Source organism: Hyperoodon ampullatus (assembly GCF_949752795.1).
Source record: "Hyperoodon ampullatus genome assembly, chromosome: 19".
NCBI classification, from domain to species: Eukaryota; Metazoa; Chordata; class Mammalia; order Artiodactyla; family Ziphiidae; genus Hyperoodon; species Hyperoodon ampullatus.
This window is the reverse complement of record NC_136932.1, coordinates 30,106,715-30,119,525: the sequence shown is the minus strand read 5'-3', so window position 1 is coordinate 30,119,525 and position 12,811 is coordinate 30,106,715. Positions and strand designations below refer to the sequence as shown.

Genomic DNA, 12,811 nt, shown 5'->3' with positions numbered 1-12,811 from the left:
ATGTGGGGAGTTTCTTGCCTTTTGGGGGGTCTGAGGTCTTCTGTCAGCGTTCAGTAGGTGTTCTGTAGGAGTTGTTCCATGTGTAGATGAATTTCTGATGTATCTGTGTGGAGGAAGGTGATCTCCGCGTCTTACTCTTCTGCCATCTTCCTTCGGGGGTGGAGCATGGAGTCTTAACCACTGCACCAGCAGGGAAGTTCCAATTATGTGTTCTGTTATTCATTGGCAGGTGTACATACTTCTTATCTTTTTTCCCCTGTATTTTTTTATAAATACAGAAAAGAGAATAACATCTTAAAATAAAATGAAGGAAAGGCCTAATATATCTGAGTTTTTCTCAGTAGTATGAAGGGAAATGTTTGCCAGCAAGAACTGTGACAAGGTTATCCAAGATGTCAACTCTCTCTACTACCCAGGGGCTCAGAGCCCTTCTGAAGCTTCCTAATTGTCCAGGACAGCTCCATTATGACTCACCATACAGGGCCTAGCCTCCCATGTGACACACAACATTTAAAAATTTGTCTTCATTTCTCCTTCCCAGCAGGCAGCTTCAGTTGGAGAAAGTAATTTCATTTTCTTATGTACTCATTCATTCACTCAATCAACAGAACATCACTCCTCTATTTTTTTTTTTTTTTTTTTTTGAGATGAACAAGGAGGTGATTTCTTTTTTATTTTATTTTTTTTTTATTTTTTTTTATTTTTATTTTTTGCTTTATCACAAATTTAATCAGTTATATGTATACATATGTTCCCATATCCCCTCCCTTTTGCGTCTCCCTCCCACCCTCCCTATGCCACTCCTCTATTATATGCCAAGATCTATGCTTGTTTTTGCAAAGAATAATATATGGTTCCTTCAAGCACTTAAGGAGCTCATAAACTAGTGACAGAGGAAGATGCACAAAGAAATCAATAAAGAATTAACAATGCTTTGACTTTATTTGTATTATTTGAATTTTTATGACTATATTTATATACTACACCCTGTTCAAAGTGGAAATAGACATTTAAGAAAGAACTAGTGGTGAAAAAATCCACAGTAATATGTAAGTTATTTAGAGAGTTAAGACTGGAAGTATTTGCACTCTCAAAGAAGCTTGTTAATGCAAATGAACCTCTAATTCTTTTGGTTGCTTTATTTATATTTATAGAGGTATACGTATTCCCTCTTCTAACAGGGTTTAGTAACTTGGGAGGGGGTGCTGCAGATTAAGGTCCTAATTCAGTGGCAGGTCCATCTTATCTCCTCTTCAGCTCATACTCTCAAGCAGGGACTACAGGATGAGACGACTAAAAGAGTTCACTTCCTTTGCTTACCCCCAGCCCCATAATAGGCTTCTGCTGGGCTTCCTTGGTTGCTTTCATCATCACTTTCACCACCAGAGGTCAGGGAACCTTCTGGTTAATCAAGGGCCCTGGAAATGATGCAGAAAAGTACTGACTTAAAAATAATAGGCTTCCCTGGTGTCACAGTGGTTGGGAGTCCACCTGCCGATGCGGGGGACGCGGGTTCGTGCCCCGGTCCAGGGGGATTCCACGTGCCACGGAGCGGTTGGGCCCGTGGGCCCTGGCCGCTGGGCCTGCGTGTCCGGAGCCTGTGCTCCATAACGAGAGGGGCCACAGCAGTGGGAGGCCCGCGTACCACAAAAAAAAAAAAAAGAAAAAGAAAAAAAAATAACATTTATTTAGGGCTGACTGTGAACTCATTGCTTAAAATGTCCTACTTAATCTTCACAACCACTCTATGAACTTGGTATTGATAAATCTCAGGTATATCCAAAATAAGTCTCTATGTAGGATTGTGATATTTTTAGGTCTTTTATGTCTTTAGGTTCATCTCGGCACCAGACATAAGGCGATTCAACATAATACGCTGGCCCTAAACAGCTCCAGATGCCAAGAATTGGCAAATTACTACTTTGGTTTCAGTGGGTGCTCAAAAAGGATCATCAAGGTAAACTCGGTAGATTTTCTTTGACTAAGCAGACTCCTTTCAACATTGAACTCCTAGATTTTAGAGAGAAGAATAGAACAGGGCTATGGGGAGGAGATGTGAGAGGCTTCCAAATGGAAGTATCTGAGCATTGGCCTGCCACCTAGAATTAGTGATAATCTCAATGACTTGGACAGTGGTGTCCATAATTTTCTCCAGTATTTGTATGGTATATAATAAAAAATAGTTGTCCATATCTAGTCTTTCATTTGCAAGTCTCACTTGATTTTGAAGCTATAGCATACCTAAACTATTACCTGGGATTGCTGGAGTTTAGTTTTTATTTCTAACAACAGAATATTTTGAAGTCTAGCCTTTAATTCAAAATCCTAACAGCTTCAGCATCTTTCTAACCTTGAAGAAAGGGAAAATGAAGATATTGTGACCCCACTTCAGAAGCAAAGCCTGAAGTTGTTTTGTGCTTTAGAGGTGGTGTTTTCCTCCCACGAGTGCAGGAGTCCTGGAGTTGGCATGGCTGAGGAACCTTTGGATAAGTTGTAGGAAGGTCTGTTTTCCAGTATGTGTGTGTGTGGGGAGTGAGGGAGTGGGATTTCTCTGTTTTCCTTTCTTTCTGAAACTCAACTTTTCAGATACATAATCACCTTTGCCAGGCAACTAATGACCTGGGCAGAATTTTTCTGCCTGACAATATAGGTTTTTATCTTAGGCAATACCTGACAGCACCTTAAACTTTAGAATTTTAGAACTGACTGCCTGCAAAGAAGCTTAGGAGGGGGGAAAATTAGGGTTTTTTGGTTTGTTTTTTGGTTAATAATTTGTTTTGTGCTAAAACAGTCCTTCAGATACAGATGTCTTCTGGCCTTCAGTTATCCCAACAAAGTCGTTGTCTAAAGGTTGAAATAAACTCTTGTGTAAATATGCAGTCCTTTGCCTCCTATAGAAGGGCCTGAGCAGAAAAAGTAAATGTAGATCCCTAGAAGGAGGATTCCGATTGGTACTGAGTTTTTTCCTAGGATCCATGGCACTTGGGCTTAGGGTTTTAAGTCAGAGGCAGGGCTGTTAGCGAATGGAGTGGAGGAGGCTCCACCATCCACCTGAGTGGGTGATGGTTGAGGAGAGGCCAGATCATCTGCACTACCACCAAATCTATCTCACTGTATGAATCCAGCCCTTTATGCACAGGAGAGCAGGGTCTGTAGCAGTGCAGCCTCAGCTTGTCCATTTGAAATCTGTGAGTAGTATGAGATTTGTGCCACGTTCTTGGTTTGCATTTCCCATTGAGTATTTTAGGAACTTTCAGAATAGATCTGAGCAGTAAAAATGTGCCAAGCCAGGGTATACCTACAACAGAGACATTCACCCATACCCCAGTGTTGTGCCTGCCCTTAATCACTAAGCTAATGATCTAAGAATCACAGATGCATTTTTAGTTTTAAGCACATAACCTAGAAATCAGTTATGCAGACAGGCATTTTAAATTCATCTGTTTTGGTTGGATTTAGGGTCATTAGCATTCCTTATGAAAAGGAAGGTAACCCAGAAGCTTGCTATTCAGAAGGCTATGACAGATGCATTCCAGAAACTGCTGATTGTGGTTTTAGGTAAGACCTTTTTGATTGTCCTTGAAGTGCTTCAGTTTCATTGAGCAAATAAACTTATATGAAAAGTTGATTGGATGAAAATAATGGTTATCTAAAACATTACATATTCTTTCATTCACCAGATGCTTTCACAGCAGCAGTGATGTAGAATGACTTGCCTCAGTTCATACTGAAAGTGTTGATCCAGTTCTTCCTCAATTGCTTGCTTATCATACAGAATAGTGTGGTGATTACAAGCCTTGGTCACCTGTGTTTGAGTCCTAACATTGGCTCTTAGATTTTTTTGTTGTTGTTGCAATTTTAGGTTTTTCTAGCCAGAGACATTTGAAGGTATTTAATATCTCTAAGCTGCAATTTCTTTATCTGCAAATAGGGTTAGTAATTCAGCTTATCACCTAATGGGGGATATTGTAAGAGTAAATGAGATGATGAATGTAAAAAACTTAGAACTATGCCTGAAACATAGCAAGCAGACAAAATATATGGACTATTATTCTTATCGTTGGTGTTTTCTTGTTGAAGAGTTTATTAGATTATGTTTTTGGAATCAATTTAATTTCAGTTTTCACTTCTGATATATTGGGTGAATATGATTCTTATATAATAATCGGCTACGTTTTTGTGAGCCTTAAAAGTGGTCATGCTACTGAATAGCGTTGATTGTGTTCCCTATCGAGTTATACAGCGGTGAGAATGTCACAGGCTGTGCCCAAAGGAAACTTTATGATCAGTAGATTCCCGGAACAGAATTGCTCCCCTGCTTCACAGCCCTTCAGGCTTAGAGAAAATCCGAGCTAAGTTGTCAGAGACCTTATTTGCTTGTAAGAGTTGACCCTGGATTGGTCTTGGCCTTCCAGCCTGGGCAGTCCTTCCAGTGAAGTTTGACTTCCCTGGTCATCAGGCAGAATCTCCATCAGCTGTCAACTCTGGGTAACAACCTTTAAGAACCAAACTAAATGTCTGGGTTGTTTGTCCCTAATATGCCAAGGTATTCTTTATATGTACTCCAAACTCCTTAGACAAAAAGCCTGGTGGTTCTAGCTTGCCTTGAGGAAAGCTGTATTGTCCAAAAGGTACATGGGCCAGTTTCTGCCAGTAGAGTGTGCAAATGCTCTCTCTCTCTCTGTCTCCAACACTTTGTTCATTGTATCTGGTAGAATTTTGGTCCCAAGGAGTAGGCACTTGCCTTGCTTCTAATATGAAGTATCTATTATAGTCCAGTGGTATCTCTCCACGTTTGAACTCATTTTGACCCCCACCTAATGCCTTCCTATTTCATTGTATTGTGATTGAACATTTTTGCTTCCACAGCTTTTAATTCCTATGTCATTATTCCTTAGTTCTTATTTCTAAGTTCATAGAAGTTTTTGAAACAAAGTTGATACTTCTTATATATTTTTTCAAAAATAATTATGACAAAACTGAAGTGTCAGATGAGGGAACTTCTATAAAAATGCTCTTATTTTCTGCTTGTAGAAATCAAAAGAATATCTAATTATTGGATGCTACCATTGTAAACAGGAAGTTTTAGAACAAGAAAACTTCTGAATTGATCCTTGTTAACTTTATTTCAGAAAGTGGTAAAATAGCTGTGGCATATAGACCCTGTGAAGAGGTCACAGTTGCTAGAACGGAAGAGGAACTACAGGATTTAATTCATGTATGTGGAGATAAAAACTCAAGGGGTACACAGCCAGTGTAGCCATAATTCAAAACATCCAGCAGGATTTGGAAGACTTTGGCATGTCTACTCAGCTCTGTCATCCTTAGGAAAATGTGAAACTCTGAAACTGCTTTTGAGGCAGGGTATTTCTAGGACTTTTCCAAGTTCTGAGCCTTGTCTCTGGCCCCTTATTTGAAGTTTGGAGAGCAGGATTGAGGGCCATCAATGTACGTCTACAGTTGTGGACACAGGAGAAGACACAGGCCGTTTAGAACTCCCCTCAAATAGAATTGCAGGAATTTGGGAACAAAGTAACTATGGCCTTAAGTGTGATTATGCTACAGTGTTTAAAAACTATTCATGCATTTCAAGTAAAGTATATTACCCAGATCTCAGCATCTCATATATATCTTGTATTAAATATTTTGCCAAAGAACCTTGCTGTAAAGCAATTATATGGATGCCTCGAATTAGGGATTAAATACTCAACGTAATTTCTAAAAGAAAACATTAATGTACTGCACATAGGATTTTTATTAAAAAGGAGCAAAAATGTGTTTCATGTCATTGAGAGCTTAATTTGGGGCTAGATTTCTGATTAGTTAACTCACCCCAATGTTGCAAAGTTTGTTTTGAAGGGAAGAATGTAGAGAAAGAAAAGGTGGTTATGTTCTGAAAAATGTAAAAATTTTGAAAGTTTTTCCTGTACAAAATAATTATTTTAATTCAATTTAAATCAGTCAAGGAAACTTCAGACGTATCCATGTTTGGGCTTTAAGAAGTCTAGCTTACTGTGAAATGTGAGAGGAAAGGATTCCGTATTGATACTAAAGATTTTGGAAACCTGATTATAACAACAGATCCATTCCTAAATGAGGCCAATCGTGGAATGAGTTCCATTTAGAAACCATTATGTGCTAGGCACTGGAAATAAGAGGAAGCTCCTTCTCTCTTGGAGTTTAGGTGTTAGAGGTGTACCAGACAACTAAAAAGGACTAAAATTAAATAGATTATGAAAAGGACTGTGAAGAATGTAAACTGGGTGCTAGTTACAGTATTTGAAGAAAATTACTTAACATGCTGACTTTAACATTCTAAGTGTCTTCTCCATGTCTGCACACAGGGAAGACCTCTGAAAAGTGACACTGTAGTTTTCTCTAGATTAATGGCTCTGTTGAGACCAGGGGCGGTGGGAGAAGTTTTCCCATGCTAATGTAAAGGGCCATTCACTTGGTTTTAGACTCTCCTTCCCAGAATGGATTATTCATCTGCCCCAAACGCCTCCTATAGGAGTTCTGGAGTCATCACTGATTCAGTGGTCACCCCTAATAATAGAGTGGTGAATTATTAATGAGACGTGAATACTGAGAGTTTGGAGGAAATGGCAACAATTTATTTTATTTTTTAACATCTTTATTGGAGTATATTTGCTTTACAATGGTGTGTTAGTTTCTGTTTTATAACAAAATTACACATCAGTTATACATATAAATATGTTCCCATATCTCTTCCCTCTTGCACCTCCCTCCCTCCCACCCTCCCTATCTCACCACTCTAGGTGGTCACAAATCACCGAGCTGCTGTGACAAAGTGAGAGAGTGGCATGGACATATATACACAACATTTTTGAATAATTGTAAGGTGTGTTCCCCTCCCGCCACGCTAAGTGGTGCTCATTTCGCAGGTCAGCTACTTTTCTTGTCAGCCGTGTGGCCAAAGGGAGGAAGAATGTCTCTCAGACTTCAGCTCGGAGGAGGAAGAGTTCATATTGCCAGAACTGGACTAGCACTTTTGAATTTCCCAGAATGCCACGTCCTATGGTTTCCTCAGGAAGCTCTACATCCTTCTGAACCCCCTTCCACCCCTTGGCTGCTGGAGTTTGGGGCCACTCGGGTCTGCAGCCCCAATCCCACCTCATTGTTTGGGGCCAGGGAGGGCAGGGAGGGGTTGGGAAGAGGGCCCGGCAGGAGGTAATTGTCGCCTTTGCAAGGGGAAGGATGGCTTGCGCCCTGGGTCTCTGGGAAAAAGGCCCACTCTGGTGGCACGGATTGGATCTCCGCACGAGCCTAATAAAGGTGACGTAACTAAAGATATCATAAATAACGGGCGGGAAGTTGGGGGGGAGGGGTGTGCGGTTGCTAACGTGAGCCCTCGCCTCGGCGCTGGCATAGCGGTTCAACTCGGACGCAGGATGTGGCTCTGGGTCCTCACTGGCATGTGTCACTGCACCTGGGAGCCGCTGCACATTATGTCCCGGTCGTTCCTTTGGTTGCCATGGCTCTTCCTCACGTGGCAACAACTGTGGCTTCTAGTCCAGGCAGTTCAGCCTTCGGAGTGGGCCCTGGACCCCGTTCAGGTGACCCCCCAACCCCGCGTGTGTGAGGAGGCTTGGTCTTCATACGCCTCAGACCCCCCTCCCAAATTGCCCCATGCCCTTACACCCCTGGCAGAAGCCGGAGGCTTTAATTAATTGATGTCCTCGTCTCCAGTCCAGATGTTGGCCCCGCCTCATCAGGAGTTGACTGAGACTGAGGCTCCATACCCGGACACGGATTCTGTTGGAGAGCTGCCTACAGGACCAGATAAGTTTACTGTTCCACATAAGGATCTGAATGACAAGCAAACCCAACATCAAAAGCTCCCAGTGGTAGTTCCAGTGCTAGATTGGAATCATAATCAATCCTTGGTTCTGCCTTCTACACAAAAATAAGACTAAAAACATAGGTCTAGATCAGGCTGAAGGTCACCAATCATTTGAAATACTTGTTCCACCTCTAGGTAGTAAGGTCTCAAAACCAATGAAGTTTATTGTATCACCCCCAAACCTGAAGAATGATCCAGTTCAGCATCAACGTCTTGCCAAAGTTGTTGGAACGACAGGCCAATTTGAAAAAAACACTCAGGGTGTAGAACAACAGTTGCAGGGTGATTATTTAGATCACAGTACAGATGCTTCTTATCCGGAGGAGACCCTTGTAGGGATTTTCTGGGGAGCCCAGATGAACCTCCAGAGCCCCCTGAGGTAGCTGAAATTTCTCCATCCCAGCAGGAGGCCCAAACTCGTCATCCAGAGCTCACTGAGGAGGCAGAATGTTTACCGCAGCAAGAGGCCCCTGCTCAGCATCCACAGACCCCTGAGGAGGTTGAATCTTTTTCACCCCAGGCAGAGGCCCAGGCTCAGCATTCAGAGCACACTGAAGAGGCAGAATCACCTTCACTTCAGCAGCAGACCCCATCTCAGTCTCCAGAGCGCCCTGAGGAGATTGAACCTTCTCTACTCCATCAAGAGGCCCCAACTCAGGCTCCAAGGTTCCCTACTGATATGTAATTCCAATTCCAGTGAGTGTAGAGGTAGCATCTCTACCTGGCGTTCAGTGTCATGCTCATTCAAACTTGCCCAGTGTTACACTTCAACCTCTGCATTTGGAACTTCCCATCACTCCAGAGCCCACTACGGAAGCTGAATTTCCTACAACTTAACAGGAGGCCCTGGCTCCACCTCTTGAGCATCCTGAGGAGACAGAATCTTCTACAACCCAACAAAAGACCTCAGTGAAGCCTCCAGAGCTTCCTGGAGAGGTTGAGCCTTCAAGGGAGCAGGAGCAACGAGCTCAGCCTTCTGAGCCTCCTGGGGAAGTTGAACCTTCTCCAACCAAGCAGGAGCCCACAGGTCAGCCTCCAAAGCCTCTTGTGGAAGCTGAGCCTTCTCCAAGTGAAGAGAAACAAACTGACTCAGCCTTCTGAGCCTACAGAGCCTCCTGAGAAGGTGAAACCAGCAACCCAGCAGGAGACCCCAGATCAGCTTTCAGAGTCTATTGGAGAACCTGAAACTTCTGCAACCCAGGAGAAAGCCTCAGCTCAGTCTCCAGAGCCCACTAATGAGGCAGAATCTTCTCCAACCGAGCAGGGGATCCCAGCTCTGTCTCCAGTGGAGATAGAACCTTCTGCAACCCTGCAGGAGCAACCTGCTCAGACTCCAGAGCCTTCTTCAGGGGAGGTGGAACCTTCTCCAACTCAACAGGGACAGCCAGCTCAAGCTCCAGACAACAGGAAATGACAGTTCCACCTCCAAGTCACCCTCATGCTAAGCATTTAAACATCCAATGTCACTGTCAAACCTGCAAATGTGGAGCTTACATAACAAAAGAACCCACTCCAGAGGTGGAACGTTCTCCAAATCAGCACAAGCCTTCAGCTCAGTCCTCAGTGCCCCTTACTAATGCAGAATTTTCTACAACCCAGCATGAGGCCCCCACGCTGCCTTCACAGCCACCTGAGGAGGTTGAAACTTTGCCAGTTCAACAGGAGGCTCCAGCCCAATCTCCAGAAGCCGGTACACATAATAAATCTTCAGTACAAGAGGAGACCCTAGCTCAGTATCCAGAGCATTCTGGAGAAGAAGTTATACCTGCCACAAGCCAGCAGGAGACTCCAGATCAGCATCCACAGGCTCCTGAGGTTGTACCTTCTCCACCTCAGCAGGAAGCCACAGCTCAGCATGCAGAGTCTCCTGGTGAGTTTGAATCCTATCCAACTCAGTCTCTAGAGCTCTCTAATGTGACTAGTTTTCTCTCCAGAGCATCCTGTGACAACAGTTTCTCCTCTTGGTCAGGATCAAGCTCAGCTTCTTCCGCGGCACGATGCCACTGTTAAACCTGTGGATCTCGCACTTATCGTAACTCCAGCGTTCACTAATGAGGTTGGAACTTTTCCACCTCAACAAGAAACCTCGGCTCAGTCTACAGTGTCCCCTGAGCAGTTGGAACCTTTGTCAGTCTGGCAAGAGGTTTCAGATCAGCATCCAACCCCCTTTGAAAATGTTGAACCTTCTCCAGTTCAGCAGGGAGCCCCAACTCAACCTGAAGAGCTTCCTGAGGAAACTGAACCTTCTCCAAGCCAGCAGGAGAGCCCAGCTCAGCATCCAAAGCACACTGAGTGGGTTGGACCTTCTCCAGTCCAGCATCAGCACCCAACTCAGCCTCCAGGGGCCTCTACAGATGGTGCAGCTGAACCTTCAGTGCATAATGAAGTGACATTCTCACCTCTCAGTCCAGGGGAGTTGAACATCCAGTGTTGCCTAATATCACAGTTAAACCCATGGGTCTGGCAGTTATCTTAACTCTAGAGCCCACTAAAGAGGTTGAACATCCTCCAGTGCATCAGGAGGACCCTACTCAGACTCCAGATCCCCCTGGAAGGATAGAGCTTTCTTTAGTCCAGGAGCAGGCCCCAGCTCAGTCTCCAGTTACCCAGCGGGACTCAGCTACATCTCCTGAGCCCCCTAAGGAGGTGGTACCTTCTCCCACACAGCAGGAGCTTCAGGCTCAGTCATCAGAGCTCCCTGCATAAGTGGAACCATTTCCAGTCCCTCAAGGGACCCTTCCTCAGCTTCTACAGCTCCCTGAGAATATGGAATCTTCTCCAGTCCAACAGAGTTCCCAGACCTACCTCTGGAACCCCTTAAAGAGACAGAACCGTATCCAGCCGAGCAGGAGGCCCCACTCAGCCTCCAGCGCCACCTAAGGAGGTTGTAGCACAAACTCCAGTGCATTATGAGATGACAGTTCCAACGCTAGGACAGGATCAAGCACAGCATTCAAACATGCCCAGTGTCACAGTTAAACCTTTGGACCAGGGGCTTCCCACAGCTCCAGAACCTACAATGGAGGCTGAACATTCCGCAGCCCTGCAGCAGACTGCAGTTCCTCCAACATACCCCGAGGTGACATTTCCAAATCCAGAGCAAGTTCAGGCTCAGCATCCAACCTTGACTGAGGTCACACTTCAACCTTTGGACCTTGAACTGACCATAAAGCCAGAACCCACTAAGGAGGATGAACCCTCTCCAACCATGCAGGGGACCTTAATCCAGCCTCCAGAACCACCTAAGGAGGTTTTTGTAGCTCAGCCTCCAGTATATCAGAAGCCAGTAGTTCCAACACCAGATCAGGATCATGCTGAGCATCCAACATAACCCAGTATCACAGTTAAATCTTTGGACCTGGAGCTTACCGCAACTCCAGAACCTACTACAGAGTCTGAACTTTCTACAGCCCTGCAGAAGACTACAGCTCTCCCTCCAAAACACCCTGAGGTGACACTTGCACAGCCAAACCTGACTCAAGTCACAATTCAACCTAAGGATGTGGAACTTACTGTTACTACAGGATCCAATATGGAGACTGTACCTTCTCCAATCATGCAGGAGACCTAAACTCAGCCTCTAGAGACACCTCAGGGCATTGTAGTTCAATTTCCATTCCAGCAGGAGGTGACAGTTCCAACTCCAAGGAAGGATCAAGGTCAGTATTCAACATCATCCAGCGTCACAGTTCATCATGTGGACCTAGAGCAAACCACAACTCCAGAACCCACTATGGAGGCTGGACATTCTACATCCCTACAGCTCCCCCACCAAAACACCCTGAGGTGACACTTGCACAACCAAACCTGACTCAAGTCACAGTTCCACCTGTGGACCTGGGAGTTAACACATCTCAGCAACCAAGGCCATCTGAGACAGTTCTTTTTCCTTCAACTCAGTGTTCAGTATCCACAGGCCTTCCTGGTGTAAAATATACCCCAGAAAAGAAGCAGCCAGAACAGAATGCCACCACAAACATCAGCTTATGTGAGCTCTGTACCTGCACAAATGAGACGCTGTCGTGTGTTGGTCTCAGCCCAAAGCAGAAGCTCCACAGAGTGCCTGAGCCAGAGCCTAACACCTACAACGGCACCTTCACCATCATGTAAGAATCGCATTTCCTCATTTGTTCTCTGCATTCTGCCTGACATGGCAGCCTTTCTTCAGGTCTTCCTGGGTCCTCCTTTTCTCCCCAATCCACATTGACTGACTTTCTGTTTCTACCTTTTGCTTCTCAATGATTCCTTATCTTCATTCTCCTTCTTACTATTTTGCCCTCTCCTTCAGTCTTTTACTTTTAATTGCCCTTATATTTTCCTTCTCCATTTTTTACCCCATTATTTAATTCCTTAACATCTACTCTTCTCCCATCTTTACTCCATCCTCTTTACAGCAACATGTCCCTCTCCCCATCTCATTGGTGGTAATACAACAAAGTCGTTAAGAGTAGAGATTCTCTCCTGTTCCATTGATCTATATTTCTGTTTTTGTGCCAGTACCATACTGTCTTGATTACTGTAGCTTTGTAGTATAGTCTGAAGTCAGGGAGCTTGATTCCTCCAGCTCCATTTTTCATTCTCAAGATTGCTTTGGATATTCGGGGTCTTTTGTGGTTCCATACAAATTGTGAAATTTTTTGTTCTAGTTGTGTTGAAAAATGCCAGTGGTAGTTTGATAGGGATTGCATTGAATCTGTACATTGCTTTGGGTAGTAGAGTCATTTTCACAATGTTGATTCTTCCAATCCAAGAACATGGTATATCTCTCCATCTATTTGTTTCATCTTTAATTTCTTTCATCAGTGTCTTATAATTTTCTGCATACAGGTCTTATTTCTCCTAAGGTAGATTTATTCCTAGATATTTTATTCTTTTCAGTGCAATGTAAATGGGAGTGTTTTCTTAATTTCTCTTTCAGATTTCTCATCATTAGTGTATAGGAATGCC

At 43.9% G+C, this 12,811-nt stretch overlaps 1 protein-coding gene across 1 annotated transcript in view; it reads left to right on the top strand.

Annotated features, from left to right (window-relative positions):
* Window positions 1–12,811, top strand: part of LOC307067921 (RAD52 motif-containing protein 1-like) — a gene marked incomplete at both ends in the record, with an annotated part of 408,529 nt that overhangs the window by 10,536 nt on the left and 385,182 nt on the right. The window lies entirely within an intron of this gene.